Source organism: Dendrobium catenatum, unplaced genomic scaffold (assembly GCF_001605985.2).
Source record: "Dendrobium catenatum unplaced genomic scaffold, ASM160598v2 original_scaffold_139616, whole genome shotgun sequence".
NCBI classification, from domain to species: domain Eukaryota; kingdom Viridiplantae; phylum Streptophyta; class Magnoliopsida; order Asparagales; family Orchidaceae; genus Dendrobium; species Dendrobium catenatum.
In genome coordinates, this window is record NW_021458049.1 from 2,717 (window position 1) to 16,096 (window position 13,380).

At 35.8% G+C, this 13,380-nt stretch overlaps 1 pseudogene; it reads right to left on the bottom strand.

Moving 5' to 3' along the window:
- Positions 1-5,483: 5,483 nt before the first annotated feature.
- Positions 5,484-11,254, bottom strand: LOC110113506 (annotated as a pseudogene).
- Positions 11,255-13,380: the final 2,126 nt, after the last annotated feature.

Consider the following 13,380-nt stretch of genomic DNA (forward strand, 5'->3'; position numbering starts at 1 on the left):
TCTGGCTGAGGTTTCCCTGAACTCAGAGGTGGGATTCACCATGAATCAAACCATGAAAGTAAAGGGAGAGATAATGGACAGGGAGGTTATTGTGCTGATTGATAGTGGGGCTACTCACAACTGGGAGTGAGAATGGTGGACACCGGTTGTAATGGAGTGATGATGGGCTCGTGGAAGGTGGTGAAAGTCCATGGGATTTGCAGAGGAGTGCGATTGATGATCCAGGGGATACAAGTGATGGAAGACTTTCTTCCATTTGAGCTTGGGAACACAGACGGCATCCTGTGGATGAAGTGGTTGCAAACTTTGGGAGACACCAAAGCGAATTGGGGAGCATTAACAATGGAGTTGATGGTGGATGTAAGGAAGGTAGGTGATTAAGGGAGATGTGGATTTCCAAATCCCTAGTTTCTCTTAAAACTATGGTAGAGGACATTCAGTTGGAAAGGGGAGGGTATTTGGTGGAGCTGAACAGTTTGGAGGGAGTGAGATTGGAGGAGGGAGGAGACATACACCTCTCCATTCAACCGTTTATTCAGTAGTTCCAAGAGGTGTTTCAGCCATCTCAAGGATTTCCACCGTAGAGGGATCAAGAGCTTGCCATCATGTTGGAGGAGGGAGTAGCGCCAAGTAGTGTATCAGCTTATCACTACCCTCAATTCCATACGGATGAAATAGAAAGGTTGGTTATAGAGATGCTAGAGGTAGAGATCATCAGACCTAGCATCAGTCCTTTATCTAGCCCCATTCTGTTGGTGAAAAAGAAGTATGACAACTAGCATTTTTGTTTGGACTACAGAGAACTCAACAAGGAAACTATATCTGATAATTTTCCTATACAAGTCATCGATGAGCTGTTAAATGAATTGAGTGGGACCATGATCTTCAGCAAGATAGACTTTAAATTTGGTTACCATCAGATCCGAATGAATAAGGTGGATGTACACAAGATGGCCTTTAGAACTCATGAAGGACATTATGAGTTTCTAGTGAAGCCGTTTGGCCTCACCAATGCCCCTGCTACTTTCTAGGTTATGAATAAGGTTTTTAAACCTTATCTTAGACGATTTATTTTGATATTCTTTGACAACATCTTGGTCTACAGTAGAATAGAGGAGGAGCACTGGGAGAATTTGAAAAGAGTATTAGAGGTATTATAGGAGCACCTGCTAAGGGCTAATTTAAAGAAATGCTACTTTGCACAAGCCAGTTTGGACTACTTAGACCATGTGGTATCAAAAGATGGGTGGAAGCAGATCAGTCCAAAATTGAGGCCATGCTAAAGTGGCCGGTGCTGAATAATCTAAAGGAATTGAGAGGATTTCTGGGACAAACAGGTTACTGTAAGGAGGTTCATTAAGGGCTACAGCTCCATAGCATGGCCACTCATTGAGTAGTTGAAGAAGGACGGGTTCCTATTAGGGGGAGGCAGCCACATCAGCATTTGAGAGCTTGAAGAAGGTGATGACTATAGTGTCAGTCCTAGCTTTATCAGATTTCACTCAGACCTTCATTGTGGAGACATATGCATCCGGGTACAAGCTGGGTGTAGTGCTAATGCAGAGTCATAGGCCCATTGCCTATTTTAGCCAGGTATTGACTGCTAGAGCCCGGTTGAAATTTGTTTATGACAGAGAATTTATGGCCATCATAATGGCCATCCAGAAGTTGCGGCCCTACTTCCTTGTGAGACATTTTGTTATCAGAACAAATCGGCGGAGCTTGAAATTCTTACTAGAACAATGGATGGTGATAGAGGAGCATCAAAGGAGGATGTCGAAGTTGCTCGAGTAAGACTTTGAGATCTAGTATAGCCCTGGAGTGGAGGTGACTGATGCCTTATCAAGATGCATGGGGGATCTGCAGATAGTGGCACTGTCTATTCTATTGATGCTAGACTGGGAGGCCTTTAGAGAGGAAAGTTCTAGAGATGAAGGTTTGGAAAAGATTAGGTTAGATTGGAAGGGGATGCATAAAGATGTATATGAGATGGTTGCCATATATGAGATCTATCAAAAAATAAGTACATAGCTATGTCACCAGGAGGACTACTACAGCCGTTAGCTCTACCGGGCAGAGTATGGGAGGAGATATCTATGGATTTTATATATGGGTTTCCCTGATCAGAGGGGTTCATGGTGATCTTGGTGGAGGTGGACAGGTTGATCAGGTATGAACATTTAATTCCCCTCCGACACCCCTACACAGTAATGACAGTGGTTACAGCTTTCATCATGGAGGTGGTCAGGTTAAATGGAGTACCTGTGGCATTCGTATTTGACAGCGATAAGGTATTCCTCAACCATTTTTTGAGAGATTTGTTTAGACTACAGGGGGATGTTATGAAGAGGAGTACATCTTACCACCCACAAATGAATGGCCTGACGGAAGTAGTCAAAAGGAACTTGGAGACGTACCTGAGATACTTTGTGTCAGAGAAACCCAATATATGGGCTAAGTGGGTATCTTGGGCAAAGTACTAGTACAACACATCTTTTCATTCTGCTTCACAAATAACCCCATTCAAGGTTTGTACGAGCGGGATCCCCCATACTTGGTGGACTTTGGGAGCAGCAGTACTCCCATTTCTTCAGTTGAGGAATACTTGGAAGAGAGGGATTGAGTGCAAGAGGAGTCGAAGAGGTATTTATTAAGAGCTCGACAAATTATTAAGAAACAAGCTGATGGGCTTAGGAAGGACATCTAGTTTGAAGAGGGGGAAAAGGTGTTCTTGAAACTCCGACCATATAGGGAGAGGACAATCACCCACATGATGAAAGAAAAGCTGTCTCCAAGGTACTATGGGACTTATGAAGTGTTGGAGAAGAATGGGGTAGTGTCATATCGACTAAAATTACCACAATCGGAGATGATACACCGAGTTTTTCATGTCTCTAAGTTGAGGAATTCTAGTGGTGACAACACAGCCAACCCCGAGCTACCTGCGACACTTACTGAGGACTTAAAGGTGATTCTGGAACCGCTGATGGGAGTGCACCAGAAAGATGATGGAACTAAGTAAGTGTTGATCCAGTGGAATAACCTTCCTGACTATGAAGCCATGTGGTAGCCAAATTAAATAGCAGTTTCCAGATTTTCACCTTGATTACAGGGTGATTCTTTGGGAAGGTGGTGATGTTACGCCTGTGCTAGCTGAACTTGCCCAGCCGGTTTATCAATTCTACAGGAGGTTATAGTAGTCCACCTCCTTCATCCCTTTTCCACCTATTAGGTGGGTCCTATCCATCAAATAGTTTTAAAAAGGGAAAGGGGTGGGGTGGCTTAAGCTTTGGAAGGGAAAATTAATTAGGAAATATTTTGTATAAAGTACATGAGAGAATTATGGAGTTTTCATGTGTTGATTGATTGTAAATTAGAGTTTCTTGGTGCTTGGGCTCTACACTCTCTCATCTAGAGATTTGGGAGAGATGAACCTCCTCTCGAATTGGGGATCACTTACAACTTGCTCCGTGTGTGTTTTGCTTTGTTTCGATTATTGCAATCTATCATTTTGGGGCTGATTTCGTCCAGATTTTACTCTATTCTCCTGTTTTCTTCCAATTAGTGAGAAGTTTGCTTGCGAACTCAAGTATTCCCTTAGGGTTAATTGTAAACTAAATTATTTCCTATCAAAAGCGCACATTTTAAATTAGTAGAGCTACTTTATAGCACAACATTTGTTTTGAAGAGGTCACTTACATTTATTAAATCTTGACGACTTAGTGATGTTGAGTCCCTTGATGTTTTAAGAGCTTAGAGTATTAACTTAGAGAAAAATCATACAGAAAATCAAATTTAACTATGATCTTTAGCCAATGGAAGAATTTTTATATCAACACAAACTAATCAAGAGAAACAAATATATATGTAGATTTATACATTACCAAGTAATGTTTTAAGTTGAATAGAATTAATTTCAAAAGATTCACCCTTAAATTGAATTAAAGCAATTTCAATGAAAAAATCGAAAACTTCAAAAATAAGAGATGAGTCTAGTTAAGTTAAAAGAACTATAACTCAGCACAATTTAAATCGAAAACAAAAACTACTCAATCTTTCAAATGGCTTTTATGGATTCTAAGGAATATGATAAATTTTTCATGAAGGGACAACGAGAATATATCCCATAAAAAGGCATGAGTACTTCACCACCACCACCAACATTAATAACAGGCCTTTAACCCACTACGTGCGGTTAGCAACATGAATCATTTTTCTTCATTGAGTCCAGTTGGATGTCAAATTCTCATTTAAATCTAATAAAGAAATGTCATTTTAATATTTTCTAACCAATTTTAGGTCTACCATAATCTTTCTTAACATAAGCCAAATCTAATACATCTACTCTCCTAACCAAGTCATCAGAAGGCCTCCATTTTATATGACCAAACCATCTAAAGTGAGCCTCTCTAATCTTATCATCACTAGAGCTACTCCAACCTTTTCATGTATATGCTCATTTTGTATCTTGTCTCTAAGAAAAGGACTTAAGAAAACAAAAAAAGAAAAGCACGTTAAAAAAATATGAGTATTTTAGTTAACTTTGTCTTATCCAAGATTAGAAATCAAGTATAACTAAAAATATTATTTTTATGTTGGCCACAAAGGAAATAAAATAGGTACCTGATGGGTTTAAAATGATGGCGACCATCTCCTCTAATACGAAGGGGTCCTTCAGGGTTTTCTTCACAAAACTTCATTTTGTTGAAGCACTTAGCAAGATACTCTCCTTCTTGTGCTGCAACCTGGAATACCATAGCATAAAATTAAAAGGGAGATTCATCCAAAGAAATTGGATACACTATATACACTTTCACAATTTCAACTCCCAGGCATATAAAAAATATTGAACTCAATTACTTTATTTAAAATTTTGAACCTGTGCTAATGCAGGGAGCATTTTTACTTGTTTGAGTCCACCTGGGAAAAGCGCCTCTTAAATCTTTCATTTCAAGTTCTACGGGGATTTTTTCACACATCACCTCAGACTCTTTTCAACAAATCTAAAAAAATACTGCATTTGCTTGGTCTTTTAGATAGGTGCTTACCTGAGGATACTTTCAATTCTCTAAGACATCTTTGATTTCTTTCACGGTTAAAGTTACCCAAAATAACCTTTTCCAAACAACCCTAAAATTGATAATGTCATCCTGAAATGATAATTGTGCTAAAAAATTAAACAGTATCAATAATGATAAAAGTGCGGTGCACTGGCGCTATATGTAGTTAGATTTTATTCTGAATAACTCTTGAGATACAAAATAGTAAATACAGCCATAATTAATCTTCCAGAAGACTCTCTAGAAAGGAAATCCTATCTCATGCCCTAAAAACTTCAAGATTTGCATGTCATGGCATACCAAAAAGCCTTTTGGGGAGCTACAACACCTCAGCACACTAGGAATGAGAGAGGGAACAATTATGATAGAGGGAACAATTATATATATATATATATATATAGCTTTTCAGTTTCCTAATAAAATTTATGCCTGATACAAATAAGTGAAAAAGGCTATCATTAGCCTTGACCTAATTTTCACTCTAAAAATTGACTGCAAACTTCGAAAATGATGTTTTAGTTGAAGACATTAAACATACCATAACTTTTTGTTGAGCTATTATGGAACAATCTCCAAGAGCGTATATATTCTCACAACCAAGGACTCTAAGCCATTCGACAGTTTCCAAGACACGCATGTTACCCTGCAAACAAAATCTAACAAGCGATAAAATATTTTTTGTAAGGAATGCCCATATAATAATCTCCAAAAACTATCTCGAGATGAGTTCAGAGGATGGCCCCAATAGAAATTACCTGATCAATTTGCTTCATAAAGCCCAAAATTATGATATGTGTACCAAAGCCAGTAGACCAAATAGCCATTCCATATGGTATATCAACCTCTCCCGTAGATGAGTTTGTCATTGTAATAGAATCACCAAGCACTTTTACAACTTTGATGTCTGTTTTTACATCGATGCCATCCCACTGGAACTTTTCTTCAGTAAATTGTGTGATCTTCTTGTCAAACCTACTCAAGGAAACACAATTAGAAACATATTCTAGAAACCCACCATAACTATAGAAAAATAATGCACAAGACATAGCAACTAAGAAAAATTTTAGTTGGCTTCTCCTCTGATATAATGATTGAGAGTTATACAAAAAAATAGAAAATTAATGGGAGTAGATTATAGATTAAAAGAAGAGCTTCCACTTACATAGTCAAGATATGTTCTCCTGCTTCAATCAATGATATCTTTACCAATTCTAGAGCATTATGGTACAACTTAGACAAATCTTTTTGTACAAAGTCATGAAGTTTTGCAAAAAATTCAACACCGGTTGGACCACCACAAATTACCACAAAATGAAGACTCTTCTTCCTCTCTTCTTCACTAAGGTTTGGCAGGCTTGCTCTCTCAAAGCAATTCATCACACTTCTACGGATTCTCTAAGCATCTTCAATTTCTTGCCAAACATTTATACTTCTTATTAAAGTTTGATATTCCTTTTTTTGTTGAATTTTAAAAGCTGGTGTAATTAACTTTCAACTAAAAATAAAATCTTTGTTTGGGATACTGCAGGCATATGATAACATTAACTCAATTATGATGTATTAGTTGTACTTTTCATTGTAGAATCCCACCTCATCAGTTCTTTTTAAATTAGCCTCAACATTGAGGAAATACTAGACCTATTTCCTATAGTTAGACAAAAAATATACCTTCAGAAAGTGACAATCCTCAGAGACACCAGGAGTATTGAATGTATTTGGCCTAGCTCCAAGAGAAACCACCAAATAGTCATAATCTAGTTCAAATTCACCGTTGACATCCCAGTTTTCTAATGGTAGATCTACATAGTACTTTTTTGTTTATTGGATCAATATTATAGCATTGAGCCTCAGAAAATTGGATTGTCCTAGTTTTCTAGAAAATCAAAGGATGAAGAAAGTTTTATCTCAATTAAGAATTTCTCCCATGAACAATTCTGGGAGAAAATAGAAATAATGAAATATCATGATAATTAGAAGCCATATAAGTAGAATAGTTGCTGAATTAAGAATGACAGAATTCCAAGAACATTTATGCGGACAACTAATTTCAAAATTATCCATAACATTGTGTAATCTCTCGTAGCAATTTTTTTTTTCTTATGTTTAAGTATAATAAAATGACAAACATTAATGAACTAATCATCATTCCTACATTTCCCAAAAGAACCATCCCGTAAGATCATTATTATGTCAATAAGATGCAAAGGGATACTTTTGGGCCCAACTTCAATTTCATATTCTCTCTCCTTCAACCAAATCTGCTTTGGGAACTTCTATGTGAACTTTTTTGATATTTCAAACAATTTTATTCAGAAAAATACTATTTATATCCAATCAGTCACATTTGCAACACTCTCTCCACTCAATATGTTACCCAATAAAAAAAATGATTTTTCCCACAACCTCCTTATATGAAAACTCCTCTTATATATAACAGCTAACATAAAAAAAAATTGTTTACAATATGTTTACTTTTTGGGTGCAAGAAGCAATACTTTTTATTTTCCTTTCTCAATAATGCTACACTCCCCAAGAAAATTCAAATTTAGAATATGATTTCTTAATACAGGTGTCCAACCCTTATAATTTTCCTTAGAGTGAGCCATATATCCACATCAACTTCGAACAAAAGTATTAAAAAAATTCATTTTAAGTGTGAATTTATCAAGTAAAATAATAATAGTAGCAAGCTTAAATCTATTTCACCCTACACTTCCAAAATAATGACAAGGGTAGCAAGGCATATAAATACTCCATCATCAAACTCTAAAGGACATCAATGGTATTTCTTCATCATCTACACTCTTTACACAACTCCAAAGCTTCCTCTCAATCGGTGTTGTCCCTTATACTCAAATGGCATTATCGATTGCACTTTTTTATGTAGTTTATAAACCCGCTCTTCAACTGACATTTTTTTCATACAGCCTGACATGCCTAATTACGCATTTTCATAATCAATGTCATCTCCTAGACAACATTATGTTCCTTCATCACCTACTCCTCAAATGACATCATTATCTACTCTTTAAGTGGATTGTTATCTACTCTTCAAATGGCTTTATAACTTTAATATTAACCAACTTGTTGCTTTCATCACCCACCCCTCCATTAGTTATACCACTTGCACCTCAACCAACTTATTTCCTTACTTATGATGACAGTAAAGGAAAATTAGATACTATTTAGATTTGGACCATACTTATGTTAGTATTTCCATTGAACTTATTTTGGGTTCTTATATAGATTTATGTTGCCTATGAAGTATATAAATAGATGAAATAGTCTATAATTAGAAGGGGAAGACAATCATTAGTGATTTTTGTTTTGAATTGCTCTATCCTATTATTTCCTCCCCTCTCTCTCTCTCTTTCTCTTCTAAAAAGATGAAGGAGCTTCATGTTCCACCCAATACCCTATAGATAGTAAGAGAGAGATATATATACATATATATAGAGAGAGAGAGGATGATAATGAAAAGTAGCCAAATTCCAATCATTGAGAAAATTGTGAGAAAGATTTTTAATTTGTTAACCTTTAATAAACTAAATACCCATAGTATGCTCAATCGATGAAAATTTGAACCAAGAATTAATGTTTGGAGCATTATGGATAACCAATCAATGATGTATCTCAAAATGATACAAAAATAACATTCATCCAAATGTCTTAAATACCCCAAAGGGACAAAGTCGGGGACTATCTTTGACAAAGTCGGGCACTCTTCTGAAATAATTTCAACTCTTATTCACATTCAAGCACAAACACTAAGTTGACTCATCAAATGAACTTTTCGTACCAAAATCCTAAGATCATCTTATTTACCTTTTTTGTTAAGTTAATTGCACATAAAATACTATGGTGCTATTTGGTTGCCTAAAAAGAATGCAGTCTAAAATGAATGTAATATTAAAATAATAATATGGAGTTGTTTGGATGATTGTAAAAGTAATTTATGATATAAGTTTTTTATTTAATTTAAAATAAAATAAATATAATGCAAAATGCCAAAAAGGTTGTGGCCACCAAGCGGGTTGGCCGACGATAAATGACGATGGACAGGTGGTGATTGGTCGGCAAGTGGTAGGCTAGTGGCAACGACGTCTGATGGCTAGTCATGGTCGGCAACAAACAGCTGGCTGTGGTAGGCCGGATGGTAACTAGCAACAGGCTATGGTCGTCAGGCGACGATGGATGTGGAAACCAATGGTGGCATTGGCAATGAGTTTGCAATGTATTTGAAAATTTCCCAAATATGAGGAATTCCAAATACATTGAATTTGAACTAAAGGGTGAATTCCATTTACTTCAAAATTTTACTTTTCATTCCTTTTGCTTCAAACCAAACACCAATATTTTCAAAACCTCTGCATTTGGAATACTTTACACTCCTAATGTAGCAAACCAAACAACCCCTATTAAAGACTCAATGAAATATATCTATCCAAAATCCACAACTATTGAAAACAATTTTGAAGAAGAAAAAATATCATTGCTTTATTTAGGAAAAACTTACATTAGAACATTAATGTAATTAGTTCACACTAAATTTTTTAAGGTTTTGTTGGTTCGAGTATGATAGCTTAGCTTAGCAGTTGATCTAAAGCACAAACGACAAAAAGTACATTTTCCTAAGTAGCCTTAAGCATAAGGATAGGCCTTTGCCTCTACGCCATACTTAGCACGAGTTAAACTAAGCATGGCCAATCATTAGTTTGTTTTTTACCACATGCATTACAAATTCTCTACTTCAAGCATTCACTTTGAATTCTAGTTCTATCAATAGTTTTATATCTAGGCTCCTAGCCAAGATATATGTCTAATGGATTGATAAAAGAATCGCATAAATTTTGATGGTATGTTTAAGACCTTTCTCATGATATTTGCAAATTGGCTCGCTGACTGGCTACGTAGGCTTAACTATTCCACATCTAACGCTTGGTACAAGGAGTGAATGTAAAGAAGTTTCTGAGGTTGAAATAACCCAAACATCATACAGGGAAGGTGTCCAAATTTTTTCAGGAAACTTGTGCTTGCACATCCAATTCCAAGGAACAACCAATTTCTTCTGGGACCTTCATGAGCATATTCAAACTGTGGGTTGGATCTTCCATTTCAACATATGCAACAGCACCTCCTCCACTGAAGAACACGTAAAACCATTAAACAAATGAAATTTCTAGAAAACCAATAAAACATGGAAGCCTGATAGCAAAAGCAAGTAATCAAATACTGAGATCAAAATTTCTACATTCACCAAAATTATCAAATACAAAATGAATAAGAAAACAGTTGCTTCTGCAACAGATCAAAGGCTAAATCTGGGATCCATGAGGGAAACTGAACTAGACGATGTGGAAAGGAATCTTTACACAAATTTGATTGGCTCGAGGAGAAATATTTTATTTTTTTAAAAAAAAAATCTTTTTGATAATTTGTAAGATGAATCCTTCTAAGCAATTCACCATTTGAATCTTTTTTGAGCATTTCTTAATTTTGATAAGTTAATGATATTTTTCTATCATTTTAGTCCATTTAACTGGAGAAAACACAAAAAAAAAAGAGAGAAAGGAATGACTTGAAAAATAAAGTACAACAACCTGTGCGCGGATAAGAACGGTCAACTTATAAACCAGGGTGGGGCGACCATCTTCGCCGCCTTGTTGGAGAAAGTCGTGAACCTATCGAATTGCTTTAGGGTCAACAAAAAGTCAAGTTAGGAGAGTTATTAGAGGAAATGCATCGGTCAATGCAGACTACTCTAATAGAAACTTAATTAATGGGACGCATTTGCTTAAAATCTGGCCCCTGACCCCATTTGACATAATTGTCAAAATACTAAAAATTGTTTTTCTTCTTAGAATTCCATTTCTTTGACTGTGTAGACAAGAATGACTGCTCGCCAGCATCGTGTTGCGCACCCCGAACCCTACCTAGCATCTTAGGGCCATTTTCCTTTCGATTAAAGTGGGTGCAACTATGGGTGACAAACAGGTGATTTGAGAATCATCTTCCAATTTTCATTGAGTTTAAACGGAAAGTGGAAAGAGGGAAAAGAAACCCAAAACACGACAAGACGGTTGGAGCATGCAGAGGAATGAATAGATCAAAATCATCAACACACCGACCCAAAGAAAGATACTTACTAGGTTAGCGAAACTTTATTTAGTACTAGTATAAAAACACCTGCACATGGTGCACATGAATAAAATTTTAAAAATAAATAATATATAATAAAAAAATTATTATATAATATATTAAAGATATAAAATTTTTTATCAAGATGAAATTTTATATTTCTACAATATATATGATTTATAATTCTATTATACTTGAATTAAAATTAATTGAAACAAGGTATTATATATATAATAACATCCAATTTAGGTTTATAATATAATTTAAATTTATCTCATTTATATTTGCTAAATAATCTAATGAATTTTATCTTGTAGATAAAAAAATCAAGTTTTAAAAGATTGAAAAAATCCTGAGCAAATGTGGTTTTTTTAATATTTAAAGGAATTAATGAAGTTAATCAAGGTTGACGCATAATCATTAGTAAATTTGATGCAAAAAAAATAAATGAAGAAAAAAAAAACAATTGAGAACAGTCGCAGCAACAAAGGATGAGAGAAGCTCTGGTTTTTACGGGATAATTTGAATTTCTAAATCGCGGGATTCCTGGTTTCCAGATGGCAAGCAACGGTCACCGGTCATCTTTGGCCGGCGTACCACCTGAGGATCCTCGATCAACTGGACGCTCAATTTCTGGTGTTGTTCTTGGAGGCTCGACGTCTCCACCAGCATTTGGAGACGGAAGTATTTCGTTCAATAGAACGAATATCAGAATGAAAGTTTCTTTGATTATTAATGAGGGAGGATTACTACTGAAGAAGAAAGATTCCAAAGTGATCGAAAAAGGTAAAGGTATAATGCAAGAAGGCAAAATGAAAATCTTATGTTCCAAAGGGACGAATTTGCAAAGTTTTGAAGAAGCTGTTAAAATTTATGCAACTTTCTTAGAGAAAGATGCAAAACAATTAATGGGAGCAGGGGATAGATCGTCGATTTGTTATGAGAAGGAAGATAATCTGGTCAAATCAACAAAAATGTCTGTGAAAGATGTTAATAATGATGGAGATAAAGTTTCGATATCTGGAACTTGTAAAACTTCGGAATTGAATGAAGTCCGGAAGTGCAGCAATAGAGAATTAGCTGGAAGCGATATTATGAATGTGGAAATGCCTGAAAGACCTGTTACTGGAAATAACTTTAATGCCTGGGAGAAGAAACAAAACATCAGAGTTGATGAATTGGACTTCGGTAACTTCTTATCGAAGATGGAAAATCGATCAAGTTCATGAGCAAAAGGTGGCAGAAAATTCAAATAAGCTTACGAACTCATTAGTTGTCAAAATCTTTGGTGATGACATTTCCTTTTCCTCAATCAGTTTTGAGCTGAGAAAGCAGTGGTCTGTGTTTGGAAAATTTCATATTACAATATTAGGAAAAGGATGGATGCTATGCTCGTTCTATGATCCTAGCCATGTGGAAGTAGTTTTAACCAATGGGCCTTGGTTTGTAAATGGCAACATTGTTGGGATTGATAGGTGGACTCAAAGTTTCAATCCAAATTCTCTTAAAGGACTTACATCTCCTATTTGGATAAGACTTCCAAATCTACCATTACATTGTTGGGATGAAACCAACATTTTCCGTATAGCATCTATGGTAGGCAAACCTTGATTGATGGAAACTTGTTTCAATGGTCAAGAAGAGAATTTGGAAGAATATGTGTTTGAATTAAACTAGATGCTAAACTTCCTACAGGTGTTTGGGTAGAAGGATCTAATGACAAATTATCAAAAGATATAATATGAAAAGATCCCAAGCTTATGCTATGGATGCGGGAAGATCGGTCATAGCAAAAATAATTGTACCAATTATATCTAGGAGAACAAAATGAAGAAAGCTCTGCCATAAAAGGATAACAAGGTAATATCATCTGGATTGGTTGGTAACAATCAGCCTTGTGAAACGGTGGAAGGGGAAGACAAAGATGAATACGGTCCGTGGATGTTAGTGGAATATGGCAAGAAGAAACCTTTTGGCAGCTATCAAAGGAAGCAACGCCGAAGGCAAGAAAAAAAGAAAACTTATGTTCCAGTGAAGAAGACCAATTTGAAAGAAGGAGAAAATTTGGTGAAAGTTAATGTTGTAAATCTGGAAACAGAGAAGCAGCAATCTTTCATCAGAGAGGAGGACAATATTGCTCAAGCAAATTAAGAAGTTCAATTAACCAAAAATTCTCACGGCA